At 39.0% G+C, this 24,671-nt stretch overlaps 1 long non-coding RNA gene across 1 annotated transcript; it reads left to right on the top strand.

Moving 5' to 3' along the window:
• The first annotated feature begins 1,596 nt into the window (after window positions 1-1,596).
• On the top strand, window positions 1,597-22,697 carry LOC133646280 (uncharacterized). The gene is made up of 3 exons (XR_009825266.1): window positions 1,597-2,438; window positions 5,737-5,845; window positions 22,596-22,697. It is a non-coding gene; the product is annotated as an uncharacterized LOC133646280 (long non-coding RNA).
• The last annotated feature ends 1,974 nt before the right edge of the window (window positions 22,698-24,671 follow it).

The following is a 24,671-nucleotide window of genomic DNA, read 5'->3' as shown; positions in this document are numbered from 1 at the left end:
CGTATTTGCATCAGGTGTATCCAAAACTTTTTTTTTTTTTTTTTAAATGATTTTAATTTTCGACTACAAGTAGAGGGCCAAAGGTGACACAGATAAATACATCTTTAAATAATTCCTTAAAATGTGTCTGATTAAATAATTTTTTAAATTCAAATTACTTAAAATGTGTCATTAATTAAATCCTTAAATAAATAATGATTTTTTTCATTCTAATTATAATTAGTGACACATTTAAGTAATTATTTAAAGATGTATTATGTAATTTTGGCCCTCAATAATAGACAATGATGCAATTTAATCCGAATATCAAAGTAGATTCTTAATTTTGGGGATAAAAAAAAAAAAAAAACCTCAACATTTAGAGATGCATGCTTTTATCTAATACAGAGTTGCATGGTATTCAAGTAATTTGATTGCAGAAGTGTTTGTGTATTGGTTAAAAAAAAGCATAATGAACGCTGACAAGGCCTCTAGTTACACTAAAGGGATAAAAAAAAAAAAGTACAGTTATTGTTGAAAATGATGTGGAAAAATGTTGTTTTAGGACGAAAAGTATGTGAAAATCAATCAGTTTATTTTTTTATAGCCCTTAATCACAAGTGTCTCAAAGGGCTGCAGAAGCCACAACGACTTAATAATAAATTAAATTGCAGTTAAATGTTTTCATTCAACACAATTAAACATATATTCTGTATATTTGATATTTACAGTATATTGAAGGATTTTTGGATTAATAAAACATTTGGTGATAATTGCTTTTATTAAACACAATAATACATAATACAGAGTAGTATATTAATGTTATCAAAAGTTTTTGTGTGCGATTTGGTTTACAAATACCAAAAAAATGGTTAATGGAAATGTGCATATAGAGTACAGTAATCCCTAATTTATCGCGTTTAATTGTTTCTGTGCCGTGTAAAATTAATTTCCATGGAATAGAAAGTGTTGCTTAGACATTAATTACATATCTTCATAGCTGGAGCATAAAAGACTGCGAACACGCTTCTAAATCTGTCTGTATCATTAAGAGGGCCCTCTAGACATGAAATAACACTTTAACATTCTTGTCAATATAATAATGCTGCCTGAGGCTGAGCCAATCAGTGGCTTTGACACGAAACTGCATGATCTGATTGGCTCGGTCTCATCTCCTGGCCAACACTACCATAACACAGATAGTTCTACCGTATTCCATGTTGACGTGTGTATGCTTAATTTAGGCCATAAAGAGCAAACTTGGCAAGGGTTGACTGCATAGAAAAATAAGTGTTGTGTTTCGGATGAAAACACGACTTAAACATTTGGAGATGCAGGCTTTTAATTGCACTTCAACATTATGTCATGTTTGATAGTTTCGCTCATGAATGCCTAAAATTGTTTATTTAACAATAAAAATCTGTATTAGTGTTGTGTGACCAACTTGTCACTTATTAGTTAGTCCAGTCTAGGGCTGCAACAACTAATCGATTAAAATCTATTATAAAAATAGTTGGAGATTAATGTAGTCATTGATTCGTTGGATCTGTGCTATGCACATGCGCAGAGGCATTTTATTTATTTATTTATTTTTTAAAATATTTATTTATAAACTGCAACATGTACAAACAGCTGAGAAACAATAATCAAAACAAGTATGGTGCCAGTATGCTGGTTTTTTTCAATAAAATACTGGAAAGGATAGAAATGTAGTTTGTCTCTTTTATCCGATTATTAATCGAAGTAATAATCGACCGATTAATCGATTATCAAATGAATCGTTAGTTGCAGCCCTAGTCCAGGCTAAGATTAATAATACACCAAGAAAGCTTATTGTCTTCACTTCCTGGTGTCCAACACATAACACTTGTCATCACATCCTGTGTCCCCCGCCCTTAAGTGTCCCCTACAATGGTTCCGGTATTGACCTGAGTAACCAATACATGACAATTAGAAACGTCTAAAACTGGATTTCCACAAAATTAGCAAAGAGAGCACCCATTATTAATGAGTATAGATTCATATTGAAATAATACATGATCTTGTGGCAATGTTCAAAATGGTGCCTTCTGTCCAATCACATCGCAAGCCTTCATGAACGAGGAAGTACTACAGTGAGTCTGTTAGCAAACACTGCTAACGCGCTAGAATTCTAAGCTTATTCCAGCGTACGTGACACAACAAAAACTACTTTTTTTTTAGCTCTTATTTTCGTTATCTAATAAGCCACATGATGTAATGTTTGTCATGCTTGTGGGACTCATAGCGTCCCCCAATTCAAGATGGCGGCAACAGGCTAACCAACACCAGGACTCTAAGCAGGCCCTTAAGTTTGCACTACCAGGACAACGTTATCTGGACACAAACGAAGTGGAAATCAACGAAAAAGGAACAGCTTCTTGTCCTGTGGAAAGCTTTATTGAAGTGTTTTCATGGAATATATGCAGACATAGCCCAAGGTAAGTTTTAATTGCACTCATTCAAACACACTTGCAAAATGAGGGTTATGTTTTTAAAACATCAAATCATGGAAATAGTGCCTTTTATTAATATTAGTAGTGGTGTGGCACATCACCAGATGAAAGTAAATAGAATATATATAGAAAGCTAAATGTGTAATATACAACCACAAATATAGTATATTGTGTAGTACTTCATTTTATATTGACATACCTCTAGACTTACACTGCAAAAACTGAAATCTAAGTAAGATTAAATATCTCAAATAAGGGTGATATTTGCTTATTTTCTGTCTGATAAGATAATTCTTCTCACTAAGCAGATTTTATGTTTTACTTGTTTTAAGTGTTTTGGTCCTAAATTATCTCAGCAAGATATTACAGCTTGTTGCTGAGATTTTATGACCTATATTGAGTAAAACATGCTTGAAACTAGAATATTAACTGTTGCAAAGCTGTGTCATCAACACTCACAAGTATAAAACTACTTTTTTTAAAGTAATAAGTTCTTATTTCAAGCATGAAAAAAAAAAATCGTGACTTTGACACAATTGTGTCTCTTATTAAAACAGATGACAGCCAAATGGACTTTGCTGTCTTTTTTTCAATGAAACAATAGAAAATACGTACTCATTTAGTAGTGCAGTTGTTATTAGTGAGAATATACTTATTGTAAGGTATTTTTGGGTTCATTGAGGTTAGCTAATTTTACTTGTTTTGGAAAGTCTTGACAAGCCACATTTTTTTGTTCTGTTGGCAGATAATTTTGCTTAGTTCAAATAAAATACCCCTAATTTCTGTATTTTTTTTTCTTGTTTTTGAACACTGACTTTTTGCAGTGTAGACTTAGACTTAGACTTCCTTTTATTGTCATTCAAATTTGAACTTTACAGTACAGATAAGAACGAAATTCCGTTGCATTAGCTCATGGTAGTGCAGGATAAAAGAGCAATAAGGTGCAGGTACATTTTATATTGACTTACCTCTAGACCAGTGGTGTCCAAAGTGCGGCCCGGGGGACATTTGTGGCCCGCAGCTCAGTTTTTATTGGCCCGCGACACATTCTATAGACAAACTAAACAGGTCCCAAATTAGAACAAAAAACTGAAAAATTAAACGGGACCAAATCCCCCAAAAATGGGACCTGAAAACCAAAATGGCCAACAACCTGGGCGTCTTACTGTATGAGGTCTTTGATGATTTCCGTGTGTCCTGTCATGATGAAAAAGTGTACACGTTTCTTGTGAGACATGATATATTTTTGATTGTACAAAAGCCCTCAAAAGCGTTTCAGTTGACGGTATAATAGCAATATTAGTATATGCAAGCTTACTTTAGAGCACAGTTAATATAAATACATATAAAATCATTATTAGAATAATCAGGAATTGTTTTATTGCTTTGTTATCTACAACACCAAGCTAAAATGTAGAAGTTTTTTTTCAAATTGTAGCATATGTTCACCTAGATTGTTTTGGTTTGAGTATTTTTCATATACAAAATGTATAAAAGTGGCCCTCGCATCCTTCATTTTTTCTCTTTGTGGCCCTCGCTGGAAAATGTTTAGACACCTCTGCTCTAGACTTGCACTGCAAAAACTGAAATCTAAGTCAGATTAAATATCTCAAATAAGGGTGATATTTGCTTATTTTCTGTCTGATAACATAATTATTCTCACTAAGCAGATAGTGTTTTACTTGTTTTAAGGGTTTTGGTCCTAAATGATCTCAGTAAGATATTACAGGTTTTGCTGAGATTTTATGACCTATATTGAGTAAAACATGCTTGAAACTAGAATATCAAGTGTTGCAAAGCTGTGTCATCAACACTCACAAGTATAAAACTACTTTTTTAAAGTAATAAATTCGTATTTCAAGCATGTAAAAAAAAAATCATAACTGACACGATTGTGTCTCATATTAAAACAGATGACAGCCAAATGGACTTTGCTGTTTTATTTTCAATGAAACAATAGAAAATACGTACTCATATAGTAGTACAGTTGTTATTAGTGAGAATATACTTATTTTAAGGTATTTTTTTATTCATTGAGGGTAGCTAATTTTACTTATTTTGGAAAGTCTTGACAAGCCAAATGTTCTTGTTCTATTGGCAGATAATTTTGCTTAGTTCAAATAAAATACCCCTAATTTTTTTTTAAAAATTTTTCTTGTTTTTGAATATTGACTTTTTGCAATGTACTACAGTGAGTCTGTTAGCAAACAATGCTAACACGCTAGAATTCTAAGCTTATTCCAGCGTACATGACACAACAAAAACTACTTTTTTAGCTCTTATTTTCGTTATCTAATAAGCCACATGATGTAATGTTTATCAGGCTTTTGGGACTCATAGTGTGCCCCAATTCAAGATGGCGGCAACAGGCTAACCAACACCAGGGGCTGTATTTATCAAGCGTCTTAGAGTGCCATTTTACATTTAAGTCCTGAGAATTTGCAAAATGTAGTCCTACTCTCAAACTTAAGAATAAAAGCTATTTATCAACTTTCTTAAGTCTAAGAATCACTCCTACTCTCCACGATATTTAAGAGAACTTCAGAGGTGTCTTAAGTGGTTAGGAGTTGCCAGCGGGGGATGGCACTGAGGCGAGAGAGACGTGCGCAAACTTTCAGGGAGCGGAAGGATGTCCTGGCTTTGTTTGATGACGAGCAGCTGATCAAACGGTATTGTTTAGACAGAGCGGGTATTATTTTTGTCACAGATTTAATAAGGGGCGTCATCTCATCAGCAACATCACGCAGCAGAGCTTTCACAGCAGAACTAAAGGTCATCACAAGGCTTCGATATCTCGCCACTGGGAAAATGCACATTTATTTTTGATTCATTGCCAATATTGTTTGTTTGTTTTGTATTATTTTGTAGTTTATTGTCAAAATATTCACTCCCATTGTCCACTTAAATATTTCTAAGATATTTCTTTATTCTTAGACAAGGGATTCCCTCCCGTGATTGGTCATTTCTATGGACACAGAAATGACGTCACCTAAAATTCCGTTTACGGCACATAGTAATGTCGTAATTCAGCTCTGAGTGTGACACTTAAGATTCAGTCCTACGCTTCGCTGAAAGTGTGAGTAAGACGCTTGATAACTAACTTTTAAGTGCAGCTTTCAGCGAAGAATTTCTTTACTCATAAGTCAACTCTTAGCAGACTTCTTAGGAGTAATTCTAAGAAGCTTGATAAATACGGCCCCAGGACTCTAAGCAAGCCCTTAAAGTTTGCACAGTTCCACAATACCATCCATCCACAATGCCATAAATGTGGTAAAACTTCCAGGACAACGTTATCTGGACACAAACGAAGTGGAAATCAACAAAAAAGGAACAGCTTCTTGTCCTGTGGAAAGCTTTATTGAAGTGTTATCATGGATAACACGTAGCCCAAGGTGAGTTTCAATTGCACTCATTCAAACACACTTGCAAAATGAGGGTTATGTTTTTAAAACATCAAATCATGGAAATAGTGCCTTTTATTAATATTAGTAGTGGTGTGGCACATCACCAGATGAAAGTAAATAGAATATATATAAAAAGCTAAATGTGTAATATACAACCACAAATATAGTATATTGTGTAGTACTTCATTTTATATTGACATACCTCTAGACTTACACTGCAAAAACTGAAATCTAAGTAAGATTAAATATCTCAAATAAGGGTGATATTTGCTTATTTTCTGTCTGATAAGATAATTCTTCTCACTAAGCAGATTTTATGTTTTACTTGTTTTAAGTGTTTTGGTCCTAAATGATCTCAGCAAGATATTACAGCTTGTTGCTGAGATTTTATGACCTATATTGAGTAAAACATGCTTGAAACTAGAATATTAACTGTTGCAAAGCTGTGTCATCAACACTCACAAGTATAAAACTACTTTTTTTAAAGTAATAATTTCTTATTTCAAGCATGAAAAAAAAAATCGTGACTTTGACACAATTGTGTCTCTTATTAAAACAGATGACAGCCAAATGGACTTTGCTGTCTTATTTTCAATGAAACAATAGAAAATACGTACTCATTTAGTAGTGCAGTTGTTATTAGTGAGAATATACTTATTGTAAGGTATTTTTGGGTTCATTGAGGTTAGCTAATTTTTCTTGTTTTGGAAAGTCTTGACAAGCCACATTTTTTTGTTCTGTTGGCAGATAATTTTGCTTAGTTCAAATAAAATACCCCTAATTTGTGTATTTTTTTTTCTTGTTTTTGAACACTGACTTTTTGCAGTGTAGACTTAGACTTAGACTTCCTTTTATTGTCATTCAAATTTGAACTTTACAGTACAGATAAGAACGAAATTCCATTGCATTAGCTCATGGTAGTGCAGGATAAAAGAGCAATAAGGTGCAGGTACGAGGACAACTTTATCTGGACACAAAGAGGAAGTGGAAATCAACGAAGAAGGAACAGCAGAAGTAGACGTAAGTAAATACATTTGATTTATAAAGCGCTTTTCACAGATAAAATCACAAAGCGCTGTACAAAACATAGGTGAAGTAAAACAATTCAATTAAAACAACATTATAAAAAGGATACAAAGTGGAATAAAAATGACAGGTAAAAGATGCATTAACTAAAAGCTTTACGAAAGAGAAGTTTTTAAATGTTTTTTTAAAAGTGTCTACGCAGTCAAGATCAGTATGTTCCAGAGTCTGGGAACTGTAGCCTAGAACGCCAGGTCTCCACTAGTTTTGAAACAAGTTTTTGGGATGTTTAGAAGACCGGAACGCACGGAATGTCAGGACTAAAATCTTAAACTCAATGCGGAATTTGACTGGAAGCCAAAGAAGACTGGATAAAATGGGGGTAATATGGGCTGTCCTGGGTGCACCGCTCAAAAGTCTGGCAGCTTTAGCGTTGACTTGTTGAAGAGAGTGCAAAGAAAATTGCTATAGTCAATGGGAGACTAACTGAACTTGTGAATGATCATTTTGAGATCCAATTTTGACAACAATTTTTCACTTTAGAAATATTTCTGAGATGATAAAAACAGTTTTTGGTCAGTTGACGACAGTGACCCTCCAAAGACCTTGACTGATCCAACTCAACCCCAAGGTTTCTGAGGCTGCTTTTAACAGATGCACCCTCCTGCTCAGTGGCCTAGTGTTTAGAGTGTATAATAAAACTTCACTTACTGTACAAGGTCTGCTGTCATTAGGATGCCGACTGATAGAATCTTGTTATATTCCCGTTTACATGAAGAATGACTCATAATCCTTGCAAAGAAAAGGGAGGTGGAGCCAAGCGTCTTTTCGTGTCATTCCCGCCATTACTGGGTCTAAATTGGCTGTCAAAATGTACCAACTTGTTGGAATTTGCCTCAGCCTTCTTCTATCAACGTGAGATGCATGGTTTTTTATGTACAATAAACTATTGTTCCTCAGTAATGTGACACAGGAGGAAATAGTTACAATCGTGAAAAAATGTAAATCTAAGACTTCAACTGATTGTAACGGAATTGATATGGAAACGATAAAAAAGGTTATTGAAGAGATCTCCGGACCATTCATGTATATCTGTAGCCTATCATTTCAAACAGGTAAATTTCCAAACAAAATGAAAATAGCTAAAGTTGCACCAATTTATAAGACTGGAGACGAACATCAATTTACAAATTATAGACCTGTTTCTTTGCTTCCACAATTTTCTAAAATCATTGAAAAACTGTTCAATAACAGATTAGAGAGTTTCTAGATAAAAATAGAATACTCGAAGAGAGCCAATATGGATACAGAGCTAATGTTTCAACTTCAATGGCTTTAATTGAAATTACAGAAGAAATTACCAATGCAATAGATAGAAAAAATGTGCAGCAGCAGTTTTTATGGATCTAACTAATGCATTTCACACAATTAATCACGATATTTTAATTAAAAAAACTAGAACGATATGGCATCAGAGGGTTAGTCTTGAACTGGATAAGAAGTTATTTAACGAACAGGAAACAATATGTGAAGCTAGGCGAACACACGTCTACAACGCTAAATATATCTTGTGGTGTACCTCAGGGATCAATACTAGGACCTAAATTATTTAATCTCTATATAAATGACATTTGTAAAGTTACAAAAGATTTAAAGTTAATATTATTTGCGGATGATACAACAGCGTTTTGTTCAGGAGAGAACACACAGAAGATAATACAAATAATAACAAAAGAAATTAACAAATTAAAAAGATGGTTTGACAAAAACAGACTATCGTTGAATCTCAGTAAAACTAAAATAATGCTATTTGGTAACAGTAGAAGAGAAAGTCAAACACAAATACAAATAGACGGAATAGAAATTGAAAGAGTAAATGAAACCAAATTTATAGGTATAATGATTGATGATAAATTGAACTGGAAATCTCACGTAAAAAATATACAACATAAAGTAGCAAGAAACACGTCAATAATGAATAAAGCAAAACATGTTCTAGACCAAAAATCACTTCATATTCTCTACTGCTCACTAGTGTTCCCATATCTGAGTTACTGTGTAGAAATATGGGGAAATAATAACAAAAGTACACTTCATTCATTAACGGTGTTACAAAAAAGATCAGTTAGATTAATACATAATGTTGGATATAGAGAACATACAAATCCTTTATTTATTTAATCAAAGATACTGAAATTCCACAACATAGTGAATTTGCAAACAGCTAAAATTATACACAAAGCAAACTATAACCTGCTACCCAAGAATATACAACAATTCTTCTCAAAAAAAGAGGAGAAATATAATCTTAGACAAAAATGTAATTTAAAACATTTGTACGCACGTACAACACTTAAGACCTTCAGTATATCAGTATGTGGAATTAAATTATGAAATGGATTAAGCAAAGCAATTAAACAATGTACTAATATGATCCACTTCAAGAAACTCTTCAAACTTAAAGTGTTTACAAAGTACAAAGAAGAAGAACCATGATAAACATTCTGAATTTATTCATCCATCCATTCTTTCATTCTCAAAATAATCTTACTTATCTCCTCATATGAAATATAACTTACTTCACCAATTATTATTTATTTATTTATTTTTATTGTGATTACTTATGGAGTATATTGTGAATAAATTGAGAACAGGAAGTGAACAAAAGTTTTAGCAACTGTTACGTAAAAGAAAAGGGGTAGGATTAAATAAGCTCTGCTTCTTCCTACTCCTTTTCGAACATGTTGAAAAGAGAAACTGGAAATTGTGATGTATCATGTTGTATGCTTGCATGTTCCAAATAAACTCAAACTCAACTCAACTCAACTCAGGGAAGCGAGGAAACAGCAGACCACTCGATGGTGTAAATATAGCAGCATAAACCGGTGATCACGTTGCCGTTATAGTCTGTCTGCGTTAGCGCTTATAATAACAATATCACACGTAAATGGAGTATTTTTTGGTACTTTTTGGATGGTTATTTATTGGGTTTCATGGGCGAAATAGAGGACCTCCCATTGGCCCTGCTGTAAACTGACTTTTATTTAAGTTTATTTACAAGTTAGAGTGCGTTGGGGAAAAAAAATCATCAATGATCATGTCTTTGATAATGATTGTGAACAATAGGCAAAATTCCCAAAAAGTGCAGTTCCCCTTTAATGTCTCTTTTGTGAGGCAAATATTGTGTTCTTTTGGCAGGTTATTGTCATTCTGCCACTGTGGTTTTTGTTAAAACAGTAATTTATCCTGTGCTGAAGAGTCTCCATAAGAGTTTATATTGTGGTGTTTATTTATCATTATTATTGTTTCACTGCCTTTTTTGTGTTGTTCCCTCATTTTGTTGATGGTATGCAATTTAAAAGAAATGTTACGAAGCCAGACAAAAGGCATGTTTCTAGCTAGTGTTTATTTTAATAAACAATCAAACTGAGCATTTTTCTCTTGTTTGGTGGAAAGTTGGTTATTTATATAAGATATATATTTAATGTAGCTTTAAGGTAGCAAGCTAACTTTGCCGTGTAGCTTGTAGTGTAGCTGGCTACAATCAGAGGTGGGTAGTAACGCGCTACGTTTACTCCGTTACATCTACTTGAGTAACTTTTGGGATAAATTGTACTTCTAAGAGTAGTTTTAATGCAACATACTTTTACTTTTACTTGAGTATATTTATAGAGAAGAAACGCTACTTTTACTCCGCTACTTTTATCTACATTCAGCTCGCTACTCGCTACTATTTTTTATTGATCTGTTAATGCACGCTTTGTTTGTTTTGGTCTGTCAGACAGACCTTCAAAGTGCCTGCGTCTCACCAAATACAGTCACTGGTGACGTTTCACTCCGTTCCACCAATCAGATACAGTCACTGGTGACGTTTGACTCTGTTCCACCAATCAGATACAGTCACTGGTGACGTTTCACTCCGTTCCACCAATCAGATACAGTCACTGGTGACGTTTGACTCCGTTCCACCAATCAGATACAGTCACTGGTGACGTTTGACTCCGTTCCACCAATCAGATACAGTCACTGGTGACGTTTCACTCCGTTCCACCAATCAGATACAGTCACTGGTGACGTTTCACTCCGTTCCACCAATCAGATACAGTCACTGGTGACGTTTGACTCCGTTCCACCAATCAGATACAGTCACTGGTGACGTTTCACTCCGTTCCACCAATCAGATACAGTCACTGGTGACGTTTGACTCCGTTCCACCAATCAGATGCAGTCACTGGTGACGTTGGACCAATCAAACAGAGCCAGGCAGTCACATGACCATGACAAGTTGAAAAATGTATTCGGGTGTTACCATTTAGTGGTCAATTGTACGGAATATGTACTTTACTGTGCAATCTACTAATAAAAGTTTCAATCAATCAATCAAAAGTGTGAAGGAAAAAAGACACTTTTTTATTTCAACCGTACATCCCGTCAAAAGCCTAAAGACTGACTGCACAGTTCCTATCTTCACAATAAAAGTGCCGCTTTATCGCACCTGCGCTTATAAAATAAGAGTCTCCGAAAGCCAGCGCAAACAAGCTAGCAAGCTACGGAGTTTGCCGCCAATGTATTTCTTGTAAAGTGTATAAAAAACGAAGATGGAAGCTGGACAAATAAAATGCCAAAAACCAACCACCTTCATGTGGTATTAGACAGAAAGGAGGAACTTTTTTTCTCCTCCATTTGAAAACGTGGACATTATCAGCACTACTGTCTGATTCCAATCAATGCAAGTCATCAGAATCAGGTAATACACCAACTTATATTCTTGTCTTCATGAAAGAAAGGTATCTATATGTTAAACATGCATGTATATTCATTAAAACACCTTTAACATGTAAACAAAAACGGCAAAATAAATAAATATAAATTATATACTGTATATATCAATGTATGTATATATATTTATACAGTATATATATATATGTATATGTATATATATGTGTGTATATATATATATATATATATATATATATATATATATATATATATATATATATGATATGTGTGTGTATGTTACTCATCAGTTACTCAGAACTTGAGTAGTTTTTTCACAACATACTTTTTACTTTTACTCAAGTAAATATTTGGGTGACTACTCCTTACTTTTACTTGAGTAATAAATCTCTAAAGTAACAGTACTCTTACTTGAGTACAATTTCTGGCTACTCTACCCACCTCTTTGGCCACAATTCTCTTGGGTTTCGCTTTCATTTTTACGTCACGCTAAAGGCGGGCAAAAGCCGCACATATTATGTGACTGGGCCAGCATTCGTTGGACTGGGTGAAAAGCGGACGTGACGATTTTCGGGATGGGCACTGAAATTTGGGAGTCTCCCGGGAGGGTTGGCAAGTATGAGAATTAGCGGTGAATGCGGTGTTACCGTGGCACCGCCGCTGTATATAATCGGCGGGCAAGCTCTAGTGTTAATTTGATATCGCCTCAAAGGCCAAGTGGAATTACACTGCGCGCCAATTTTGGCACGCGGGCCAGAGTTTGGCACCCATGGTCTAGAGTTTGAAAATCACAGATATAGAGGATATTTGACTACTATTTTTTAAGTAGGCCCTCGAATAGAGCAGTGCACTTCTATTATTATATAGAGGATCTTTGACTAGTAGGTCCTTAAAAACAGCAGAGTGCTCCTGTCATTCAGAGGTTCTTCGGCAAATGATTTTTGTAGTAGGTGCGTCAAACAGCATAGCGCTCCTGTTTTACAGGAGATCTTTGATGAGCAGTGTTTTTCTCTCTGGCACTCATCGAGGGCGGACGCTCCCCTTCCCTCTCCCTTATCTCTCCTGCTTGCTTCTTTTGTCTTGTCTTAGCTTTCTTGATGCCTCTTTTTGCACTGCTCTCCAAATCTAAACAATAGAACTAATTAACTGGCCTCTCAATGAAATTGACAAGATCTTGGGTTTGGGGGAACCTGCCTGTCTTGACGGAGCAGTTGTTGCTGGACACACGACGGACTCTTGGGAGAAGAAGGAGTGCCGCGTGCCAGGCGACCCTTTTAGTCGAGGACGTTGAAGATATCCACCTATTCGGAATTATGACAACAGGACATCTGCTGATTGGAGTAAGCGTTGCTCTGGTTTGTTGATAAATTGGAAGATGCTGGCAGCCTTCAAAGTACCCCAAAGCTGCCACAAATGATTGGAGGATGCGGACAGAACTGTGGACACTTGTGATTTGGATAACATGGGACCGTCTGCCCTACAGGATGAATTTGAGGACCAGTAATAGGCATGTGTGAAAAGCACATTTTATTTTCGCTCGCAAACAAATCATTCTAATTCGGATAGTTTCCCTGGCTTCGAGACTCTCCTGAAGGACAGTGCAGCGAAGACACAACAAATTCCTTTCTTGTCTCTCATGGACACACACCTGTTGTTGTTGACTTTGGACTAGCGACTGCACAAGATCAAGGCTTTGGACTGACTGGCAGCTGCAAGAACACCAAGGTCGCGGAACAGCGACACGCTACAGGCTTACACACACATGCATCCACGAAATATATACGCCACACACATATACCCCCACCCCCCTGCCTCCGTAGCCCCCACTCCCTCCCCTCTGTTGCAAGTCTCGAGTTGTATGTTGTAATATGTATATGTGGTTTGTTATGGGTTTTTTCCCACTCCAGACAGGGCCCCCTTAGGAGCCCAGTCTGAGATTGTATTTTTTTTACACATCGTCCCCCAGCGTCTACCTTTTTCCCATCTTTTACATGGGTGCCTTGTGGTGACCCATCAGCGTTCTTGTTCCGTAACCCTGTACACAGTTTGTCTAATCTTGAACGGGTTTGTGCTGAAAACAAAATTGCGTTGCACTTGTGCAATGACAATTAAAAAGAGCATGAGTTTCTGTCATGTAGAGGACCTTTGACCATTTACGTACTATTTTTGCAGTAGGCCCTTAAAAAGAACAGTGCGCTCCTGTTGCTTTATAGAGGATCTTTGACAAGCATTTTTAACAGTGGGTCCTTAAAAACAGCAGCGGGCTCCTGTCATATCGAAGGTGTTTGACTACTATTTTGCAGTTGATCCTCAATGCAGATGACCTTTGACTACTATTTCTGTAGGTTCCTTAAAAAACATTTCACTTGTGTTGTCATAAAGAGGATAATTGACGAGCATTTTTATGGCAGGTCCTTCAAACAGCAGAGTGTACATATCATTCAGAGGATCTTTGACTAGAATTTTGGCAGTGGGTCCTTAAAAAGAGCAGTGTGTTCCTGTCTGTGGAGGTCTTGTTCCTCCGGGTTCGTCGGACCACCAATCATCGACATGCCAGGCTCTTCCAGGTTTGCAAAAGGGTTCTATTTTACAATAAAACGTGCAAAGTCTTTTGGGTGCTTTTCAGCAGCTGTCTTTTTCTCAAGTGAGCACATGAATGGTTTTTCTCCAGTGTCGTGTCTCGCTCGCGCTCAGCTTCGCTCTCCACCATCAACAACCATCCCCTCTCCATCCCGACTGCTGCCTTTAACAGAGCGACAGGTGATCAGACAAACACTCTCAGCTGTGTCATCTACGCACCTGCCGCTGATCTCGAAGCCAGTCCTGGCACGCCCCACTTAGCTAAAGGTCCGCAGGCCACGCCCCCCCCCCCCCCCCCCCCACACATGTTTTTGGCAGTAGGTGGGTCAAACAGCAGGGCGCTCCTGTCTTTCGAAGAATCTTTGACGAGCAATGTTTTGGGCAGTTGATCCTTGAAACCGAATGTGTTCCTGTTATGTAGAGCAGTGGTCCCCAACCTTTTTGTAACTGCGGACCGGTCAACGCTTGAAAATTTGTCCGGCTTACGGACTGTATCCATGCAGACTGTATTGATCTATATTGATATACAGTATAATGTAGGAACCAGAAATATTAATAACAGAAAGAAACAACCCTTTTGTGCGAATGAGTGTGAATGAGTGTAAATGGGGGAGGGAGGTTTTTTGTGTTGGTGCACTAATTGTAAGTGTATCTTGTGTTTTTTATGTTGATTTAATTAAAAAAAATAAAAAAAAAATTAATTTCTTGTGCGGCCCGGTACCAACCGGTGGTTGGGGACCACTGCTCTACATCATCTACATCTACATCTACCGGGCCGCGCAAGAAATTAAAAAAAAAGAAAAATTAATCAAAATTTTTATTTTTTATCCATCCATCCATCCATCCATCCATCTTCTTCCGCTTATCCGAGGTCGGGTCGCGGGGGCAGCAGCTTAAGCAGGGAAGCCCAGACTTCCCTCTCCACAGCCACTTCGTCCAGCTCCTCCCGGGGGATCCCGAGGCGTTCCCAGGCCAGCCGGGAGACATAGTCTTCCCAACGTGTCCTGGGTCTTCCCCGTGGCCTCCTACCGGTCGGACGTGCCCTAAACACCTCCCTAGGGAGGCGTTCGGGTGGCATCCTGACCAGATGCCCGAACCACCTCATCTGGCTCCTCTCGATGTGGAGGAGCAGCGGCTTTACTTTGAGCTCCCCCCAGATGGCAGAGCTTCTCACCCTATCTCTAAGGGAGAGCCCCGCCACCCGGCGGAGGAAACTCATTTCGGCCGCTTGTACCCGTGATCTTGTCCTTTCGGTCATAACCCAAAGCTCATGACCATAGGTGAGGATGGGAACGTAGATCGACCGGTAAATTGAGAGCTTTGCCTTCCGGCTCAGCTCCTTCTTCACCACAACGGATCGATACAGCGTCCGCATTACTGAAGACGCCGCACCGATCCGCCTGTCGATCTCACGATCCACTCTTCCCTCACTCGTGAACAAGACTCCGAGGTACTTGAACTCCTCCACTTGGGGCAGGGTCTCTTCCGCAACCCGGAGATGGCACTCCACCCTTTTCCGGGCGAGAACCATGGATTCGGACTTGGAGGTGCTGATTCTCATCCCAGTCGCTTCACACTCAGCTGCGAACCGATCCAGCGAGAGCTGAAGAGCCTGGCCAGATGAAGCCATCAGGACCACATCATCTGCAAAAAGCAGAGACCTAATCCTGCAGCCACCAAACCAGATCCCCTCAACGCCTTGACTGCGCCCAGAAATTCTGTCCATAAAAGTTATGAACAGAATCGGTGACAAAGGGCAGCCTTGGCGGAGTCCAACCCTCACTGGAAACGTGTCCGACTTACTGCCGGCAATGCGGACCAAACTCTGGCACTGATCATACAGGGAGCGGACCGCCACAATCAGACAGTCCGATACCCCATACTCTCTGAGCACTCCCCACAGGACTTCCCGAGGGACACGGTCGAATGCCTTCTCCAAGTCCACAAAACACATGTAGACTGGTTGGGCAAACTCCCATGCACCCTCAAGGACCCTGCCGAGAGTATAGAGCTGGTCCACAGTTCCACGACCAGGACGAAAACCACACTGTTCCTCCTGAATCCGAGGTTCGACTATCCGGTGTAGCCTCCTCTCCAGCACACCTGAATAGACCTTACCGGGAAGGCTGAGGAGTGTGATCCCACGATAGTTAGAACACACCCTCCGGTTCCCCTTCTTAAAGAGAGGAACCACCACCCCGGTCTGCCAATCCAGAGGTACCACCCCCGATGTCCACGCGATGCTGCAGAGTCTTGTCAACCAAGACAGCCCCACAGCATCCAGAGCTTTAAGGAACTCTGGGCGGATCTCATCCACCCCCGGGGCCTTGCCACCGAGGAGCTTTTTAACTACCTCAGCAACCTCATCCCCAGAAATAGGAGAGCCCACCACAGATTCCCCAGGCACTGCTTCCTCATAGGAAGACGTGTTGGTGGGATTGAGGAGGTCTTCGAAGTATTCCCTCCACCGATCCACAACATCCGCAGTCGAGGTCAGCAGAACACCATCCTCACCGTACACGGTGTTGATAGTGCACTGCTTCCCCTTCCTGAGGCGGCGGATGGTGGTCCAGAATCGCTTCGAATCCGTCCGGAAGTCGTTTTCCATGGCTTCCCCGAACTCCTCCCATGTCCGAGTTTTTGCCTCCGCGACCGCCGAAGCCGCACACCGCTTGGCCTGTCGGTACCTGTCCGCTGCCTCAGGAGTCCTATGAGCCAAAAGAACCCGGTAGGACTCCTTCTTCAGCTTGACGGCATCCCTTTTATTTTTTATTTTTTATTAAATCAACATAAAAAACACAAGATATACATTATATATCAATATAGATCAATACAGTCTGCAGGGATACAGTCCGTAAGCACACATGATTGTATTTCTTTATGAAAAAAAAAAAAAGTATCCCCCCCCCCCCCCTCCCCGGGTCCGTGGGACAAATTTTCAAGCGTTGACCGGTACCCAGCTACAAAAAAGTTGGGGACCACTGATGTAGAGGATCTTTCACTACTACTTTTGCAGTAGGTCCTTAAAATAACGCATGAGTTCCTGTCAGGTAGACGATCTTTGACAAATGTTTTTGCATTACATCTATATAAATAACAGTGAGCTCCTGTCTTCCAATGGATCTGGGACAAGCAGTGTTTTTGGCTGTTTATCCTTAAAAAACGGCATGCTGTTTTTACAAGCGTGCAGCATGTTCCTGTCAGACAGAAGACTTTTGACAGGGTTTTTACTGTGCAATCCTAAAAACAGCAGGGTGCTCCTGTCATATAGAGGATTTTTTTTTACTGGGGTTTTGCATAAGGTTCCTAGAAAAAGCTAGGCAGTCCTGTCACATAGATGATCTTTGATTACAATGTTTGCAGTAGGTCCTTTTACAAAAAGCAGCACGCTCCTGTCTTAAAGAGTATTATGAACTTGTGTTTTTTGGCATGAAGTTCTCAAAAACAGTAGGGCGCTGGTGACACATAGAGGATCTTTGACCAGTACAAATACAATTGTTTGATTCTACAGGATGTTTGTCTTACTAAATGTCAATAAGTTGTTTCTTTTTTATTCATTGCTAGACGTTGCTGATATTGGCTTGTTTGTTTAAAGGGGGAGTAATGGCTCAAGGGGGAGTTGTGAGGGGATCAGTGGGTTGGGGGGGGGGGGGGGGGTCTGCCGGAATTGACTTTAATGTGATGCATGAATTGGGGGGGGGGGCTTTGAGGGATCGGAAAGTAAAGAGGAAGTCATGTCGATGGCGGCTTTGGCCTCCAGGAAGATGCATCAAAGGAGCATTTGTCGCTGAGCCCAGCTGGGAGTGTGTGTGTGTGTGTGTGTGTGTGTGTGTGTGTGTGTGTGTGTGTGTGTGTGTGTGTGTGTGTGTGTGTGTGTGTGTGTGTGTGTGTGTGTGTGTGCGCGTGTGTGTGTGTGTGCGCGTTGAAAGGCGAGAGTGGAAGGCTTGCATCAGTAGTGACAGATGAAGCAGCTTCCTGCGGAATGAATATAGGGCATTCATCAGAGTACAGCTGTTTCTTTCTGTCTTTCTACTTATATCTGTGTGTGTGTGTGTGTGTGTGTGTGTGTGTGTGTGTGTGTGTGTGTGTGTGTGTGTGTGTGTGTGTGTGTGTGTGTGTGTGCGTGTGTGTGTGTGCGCGTGTGTGTGTCTTTGTGTGACCCAACACCTGACATCTGACCTTTTATCGTAAGGACACTTTTCTTTGTGGGGACAATTTAGGAAAAGTAGCGGGGTTTGAACTCACTCAGGGAAGACACTCTAACCACTAGGCCACTGAGCAGGTGGGTGCATCTGTTAAAAGCAGCCTCAGAAACCTTGGGGTTGTGTTTGATCAGTCACTTAATAGTAAATGTTGACTTATTTGCATATTTATAGTAATTGACCCTAAAGCCTTTCATTTACTGTTAATATCTGCTTACTTTCTCTTTTAACATGTTCTATCTACACTTCTGTCAAAAATGTAATAATCACTTATTCTTCTGTTGTTTGATACTTTACATTAGTTTTGGATGATACCACAAATTTGGGTATCAATCCGATACCAAGTGGTTACAGGATCGTACATTGGTCTTATTCAAAGTCCTCATGTGTCCAGGGACATATTTCCTGAGTTTATAAACATAATAGACATTTTTAAAAAACGAAAAAAAGATTTTGTGATGCTAAAAAAAAAATCAATGTAATCATAGTAGTATCGACTAGATACGTTCCTGTACTTGGTATCATTACAGTGGATGTTAGGTGTAGATCCACCCATGGCGTTTGTTTACATTTTGACGCCGGTGAGCTACGGTGTGTAGTGAAGCATGTTTAGCTATTCCTCGTCCTGCAGGGATGATACTTGTAAGAAACTCACTTTATTTGTCGCCATGGAGACAAGGATTAGTGATTTAGAAGTAGCTAAAACACTGCCGACTGCGGCTGAGCTTTAGCCGCTAGCTAGCTAGCCATGTCTTAAAGCAACTCTTCCTGAGGGCGTTTCAGTGTTATAACTTCACCTTTATCTTGTTTGGGTGGTGACCGGTACTTTTTAGAGGCGGTATAGTACCGAATATGATTCATTAGTATCGCGGTACTATACCAATACTGGTATACCGTACAACCCTACATTGAACTGTTGAACGTGACATATACGCCTCCTCTGATTGGATGCTTACTTATGACTCACAAGTAAATATCCAATCACAAGTTGTGAGTTGCGAGAGCAGGAAGTGCAATGCAAATCAAAGAGCTGCGCCGGAGCCACGCTCGGCTAGCAGAGAAATCTGATATCTATGAAAGTATAATTGCAGCAAAATTATTTGCAAATGCGTATCTCAGTATGTGTGCGTGTAATCCAATTTGCGTGTGTGTGTGTACTAATTTGTATGTCTGTATATCAATCTGAGCGTTTGTATTCAGATCGGCGTACGTGTGTTTTGTCCGTCTGTCCCTAATCAGAGAGAAACCCTCCATAAGCTGTCTACTTAAATGTGACTTTTGCCACACTTCTTCCGCGTAAGATTTGAGCGTGCACATCCAGATTTGTGAGCATGTAACACAACTTGTGTGCGTACATTCAGAAATGCATGTGTTTAATACAATCTGTGCGTGCGTATGTATGATCTGCTAGGAGCAGGAATGGCTGCCTTTTTTTTACAGGAGACCTTTGCAACACTTGTAGCCGTGTACAATTTGAGCGAGCGCATCCAGATTGGTGAGCGAGTAATACGAGTGTGCATACATTCAGAAGTGCATGCGTGTAAAGTAGGGTTGTATGGTATACCGGTATTAGTATAGTACCGCAATACTAATGAATCACATTCGGTACTATACCGCCTCTAAAAAGTACCGGTCCGCCACCCCCTCCTGCGCCCCCGTCGCCGTCACGTCGTGTCATTGCTGGTTTACGAGCAGAGGAGCATGTTCGGCAGCGCACAATCACGGAGTACTTACAAGCAGACACAGTGTGTAGACAGAAAAGGGAGAATGGACACATTTTGGCCGAAAAACTAACGATAAAGGTGAAGTTATAACACTGAAACGCCCTCAGGAAGAAGTTCTTTAAGACATGGCTTGCTAGCTAGCGGCTAAAGTCCAGCGCCAGTGGGCAGTGTTTTAGCTACTTCTAAATCACTAATCCTGGTCTCCATGGCGACAAACAAAGTGAGTTTCTTACAAGTATCATCCCTGCAGGACGAGGAATAGCTAAACATGCTTCACTACACGCCGTAGCTCACCGGTGTCAAAATGTAAACAAACGCCATTGGGGGATCTACACCTAACATCCACTGTAATGATACCAAGTACAGTAGTGTATCTAGTCAATACTGCTATGATTACGTCGATATCTTTTCGTCATCTTTTGTTTTTTAAAAATGTATATTATGTTTATAAACTCAGGAAATATGTCCCTGGACAAATGAGGACTTTGGATATGACCAATGTATGATCCTGTAACGACACATTTGTGGTATCATCCAAAACTAATGTAAAGTATCAAACAACAGAAGAATAAGTGATTATTACATTTGAACAGAAGTGTAGATAGAACATGTTAAAAGAGAAAGTAAGCAGATATCAACAGCAAATGAACAAGTAGATTAATAATTCATTTTCTACCACTTATCCTTAATAGTGCTGACAAAATAATAGAATGGAAAATGACACAATATGTTACTGCATATGTCAGCAGACTAAATTAGGAGCCTTTGTTTGTTTACTTACTAATAAAAGACAAGTTGTCCTGTATGTTCACTATTTTATTTAAGAACAAACTTGCAATAAGAAACATATGTTTAGTATACCCTAAGATTTTTAGTTCAAATAAAGCCAATAATGCCATTTTTTAAGGTCCCCTTTATTTAGAAAAGTACCGAAAAATATCAAAATAATGTTGGTACCAGTACCGGTACCAAAATATTGGTATCGGCACTAGTGTAACACAATTTGCATGTGCATATCGGAGGTGTGCCGACATTTAACCAACCACGGAACCACAATTTAAACCAATCAGAAACAACGTATAGCTGAGGTGAGTGAAAGAGAGAGGCTAAGACCCGCCTTACGTTGTTTCTGATTGGTTTAAATTGCATAGTGTGCTCCGTGGTTGGTTAAATGTGGGCACAGTGGATTAAACACAGACGATACGATGCAATTGAACTCATCAGCGCTTTTCATGCTGACTGAGCAGTTAGTTCCTCACTGCTGTAACAACATTGGTTCTGTTGTGCAATATACTAATGAATAATTGACCATGTCATTATACTTTCCCAAGTATTCCAAATGACGACCCACAATGCATCATTTATTAAGTGGTCATAAGGCCTTAAAGGCCTACTGAAATGATTTTTTTTTATTTAAACGGGAATAGCAGATCCATTCTATGTGTCATACTTGATCATTTCGTGATATTGCCATATTTTTGCTGAAAGGATTTAGTAGAGAAAATCGACGTTAAAGTTCGCAACTTTTGCTCGCTGATAAAAAAAAAGCCTTGCCTGTACCGGAAGTAGCGTGACGTCACAGGAGCTAGGATTCCTCACAATTCCCCGTTGTTTACAATGGAGCGAGAGAGATTCGGACCGAGAAAGTGATGATTACCCCATTAATTTGAGCGAGGATGAAAGATTCGCAGATGAGGAACGTTACAGTGAATGACTTGAGAGGCAGCGATGGACGTATCTTTTTTCGCTCTGACCGTAACTTAGGTACAAGCTGGCTCATTGGATTCCACACTCTCCTTTTTCTATTGTAGATCACAGATTTGTATTTTAAACCACCTCGGATACTATATCCTCTTGAAAATGAGAGTCGAGAACGCGAAATGGACATTCAGTGCCTTTTATCTCCACGACAATACATCGGCGAAATGCTTTAGCTACGAGCTAACGTGATAGCATCTTGCTTTAACTGCATATACTGTAATATTGTACATGGTCATTGGTTTATATTGTATATATGTTATAGACATAATATAATATATCTGTATATAAATTACTCTGTACACATATTATGTATATATTCGTATATATGTTAGATTTTTTATAGCTATATTAGTCTATTTATACCTGCATTGTCCTTTCCATCATTGTAACTGAGCTACTGTGTTGAACAATTTCCCTTGTGGATCATTAAAGTTTGTCTAAGTCTAAGTCTAAGTCTAATATAGAAACAAAAAAAATAAACCCCTGACTGGAAGGATAGATAGAAAATCAACAATACTATTAAACCGTGGACATGTAAATACACGGTTAATGCTTTCCAGGCTGGCGAAGGTTAACAATGCTGTGCTAACGATGCCATTGAAGCTAACTTAGCAACGGGACCTCACAGAGCTATGCTAAAAACATTAGCTCTCCACCTACGCCAGCCAGCCCTCATTTGCTCATCAACACCCATGCTCACCTGCGTTCCAGCGATCGGCAGAAGGACGAAGGACTTCACCCGATGCGTTTGGCGGCCCGGGGACGTAGGAAGTCAAGGTGAGGTCGGCGGCTAGCGCGGCTAGCGCTCCAACAAAGTCCTCCTGGTTGTGTTGCTGTAGTCCGCTGCTAATACACTGATCCCACCTACAACTGTCTTCTTTGCAGCCTTCATTGTTCATTAAAAAAATTGCAAAAGATGTCCAGAATACTGTGGAATTATGAAATGAAAACAGAGCTTTAGGTATAGGATTCTACGGGGTACCATAACTTCCGTTACTCGGACTTCGTCACGCGCATACGTCATCATACCGCGATGTTTCAGCCGGATATTTCCCGGGAAGTTTTAAATGTCACTTTATAAGTTAACCCGGCCGTATTGGCATGTGTTGCAATGTTAAGATTTCATCATTGATATATAAACTATCAGACTGCGTGGTCGGTAGTAGTGGCTTTCAGTAGGCCTTTAATGTTTGCAATCCTGTCCTTTTTGTCATATCTCTGTGGGTGTCCGCTCGGGGCCTACACCACCACCCACGCACAAACACACACGCACACACACACACACACACACACACACACACACACACACACACACACACACACACACACACACACACACACACACACACACACACACACACACACACACACACACACACACATATACACACACACACACACATGCCTACACACACACACTCTCCCCAAAACAGAATTCCCAGCATGCTTTGTTGGTCCCAGTGAGACACTTTGTGCCGCATGGGCTCACATCAAGCACTAAAGTGGTAATGAACTTCCTGCCTGCCACACACACACACACACACACACACGCACACACACACACACACACACACAGACGCACGCACGCATGCGTCATCTGCATCCCTCAGGCGTGAGTAGATGTCACATTAGCATGCTTCTGTCTTTACTATAATGTGCACGCTCCGGGTGACGAACAGCTTGATTGTCCAAGCTTGTTGTATACTTCCTATTTGTGTGTCATGTTATGGATGTAAATAATGTATACATTTAGTTTGTTGGAATTTAAAAATAATAGGACTTATGTACTGTTAATGATAAAATACAAAACAATATTTATTGTAATATGTATATACATGTTTATGAAGTTATATAATAAGGAGTTTTATATACAGTACATGTAGATATACAGTATATCAGGTATAAAAATATATATTGTGTGTTTTATATATATATATATGTATATTAGGGCTGCAACAACTAATCGATTAAATCGATTAAAATCGATTATAAAAATAGTTGGCGATTAATTTAGTCATTGATTCGTTGGATCTATGCTATGCGCATGCGCAGAGGCAATTTTTTAAATTTTTTAAATTTTGTTTATTTTATTTTTATTTTTATTATTTTTTTATTTATAAACTGCAACATGTACAAATAGCTGAGAAACAATAATCAAAATAAGTATGGTGCCAGTATGCTGTTTTTTTTTCAATAAAATACTTGAAAGGATAGAAATGTAGTTCGTCTCTTTTATCCGATTATTAATCGATTAATCGAAGTAATATTCAACAGATTAATCGATTATCAAATTAATCGTTAGTTGCAGCTATAATATATATATATATATATATATATATATATATATATATATATATATATATATATATATATATCTATATATATATATCAGTGACGTGCGGTGAGGTTCATGACTGGTGAGGCACGGACTTTATCACAGTCAGATTTACAAACATATGAACCCTAAAGAGTATCTTATTCACCATTTGATTGGCAGCAGTTAACGGGTTATGTTTAAAAGCTCATACCAGCATTCTTCCCTGCTTGGCACTCAGGATGAAGGGTTGGAATTGGGGGTTAAATCACCAAAAATTATTCCCAGGCACGGCGCCGCTGCTGCCCACTGCTCCCCTCACCTCCCAGGGGGTGAACAAGGGGATGGGTCAAATGCAGAGGACAAATTTCACCACACCTAGTGTGTGTGTGACAATCATTGGTACTTTAACTTAACTTTACACATACAAACTGTAGCACACAAAAAAGCACATTTAATAAAAAAAAACGTTA

The sequence above is a fragment of the Entelurus aequoreus genome, linkage group LG03, assembly GCF_033978785.1.
Source record: "Entelurus aequoreus isolate RoL-2023_Sb linkage group LG03, RoL_Eaeq_v1.1, whole genome shotgun sequence".
Taxonomy (NCBI): Eukaryota; Metazoa; Chordata; class Actinopteri; order Syngnathiformes; family Syngnathidae; genus Entelurus; species Entelurus aequoreus.
Note: the sequence above shows the minus strand (reverse complement) of the source record. Positions and strands in the feature narration are given on the sequence as shown.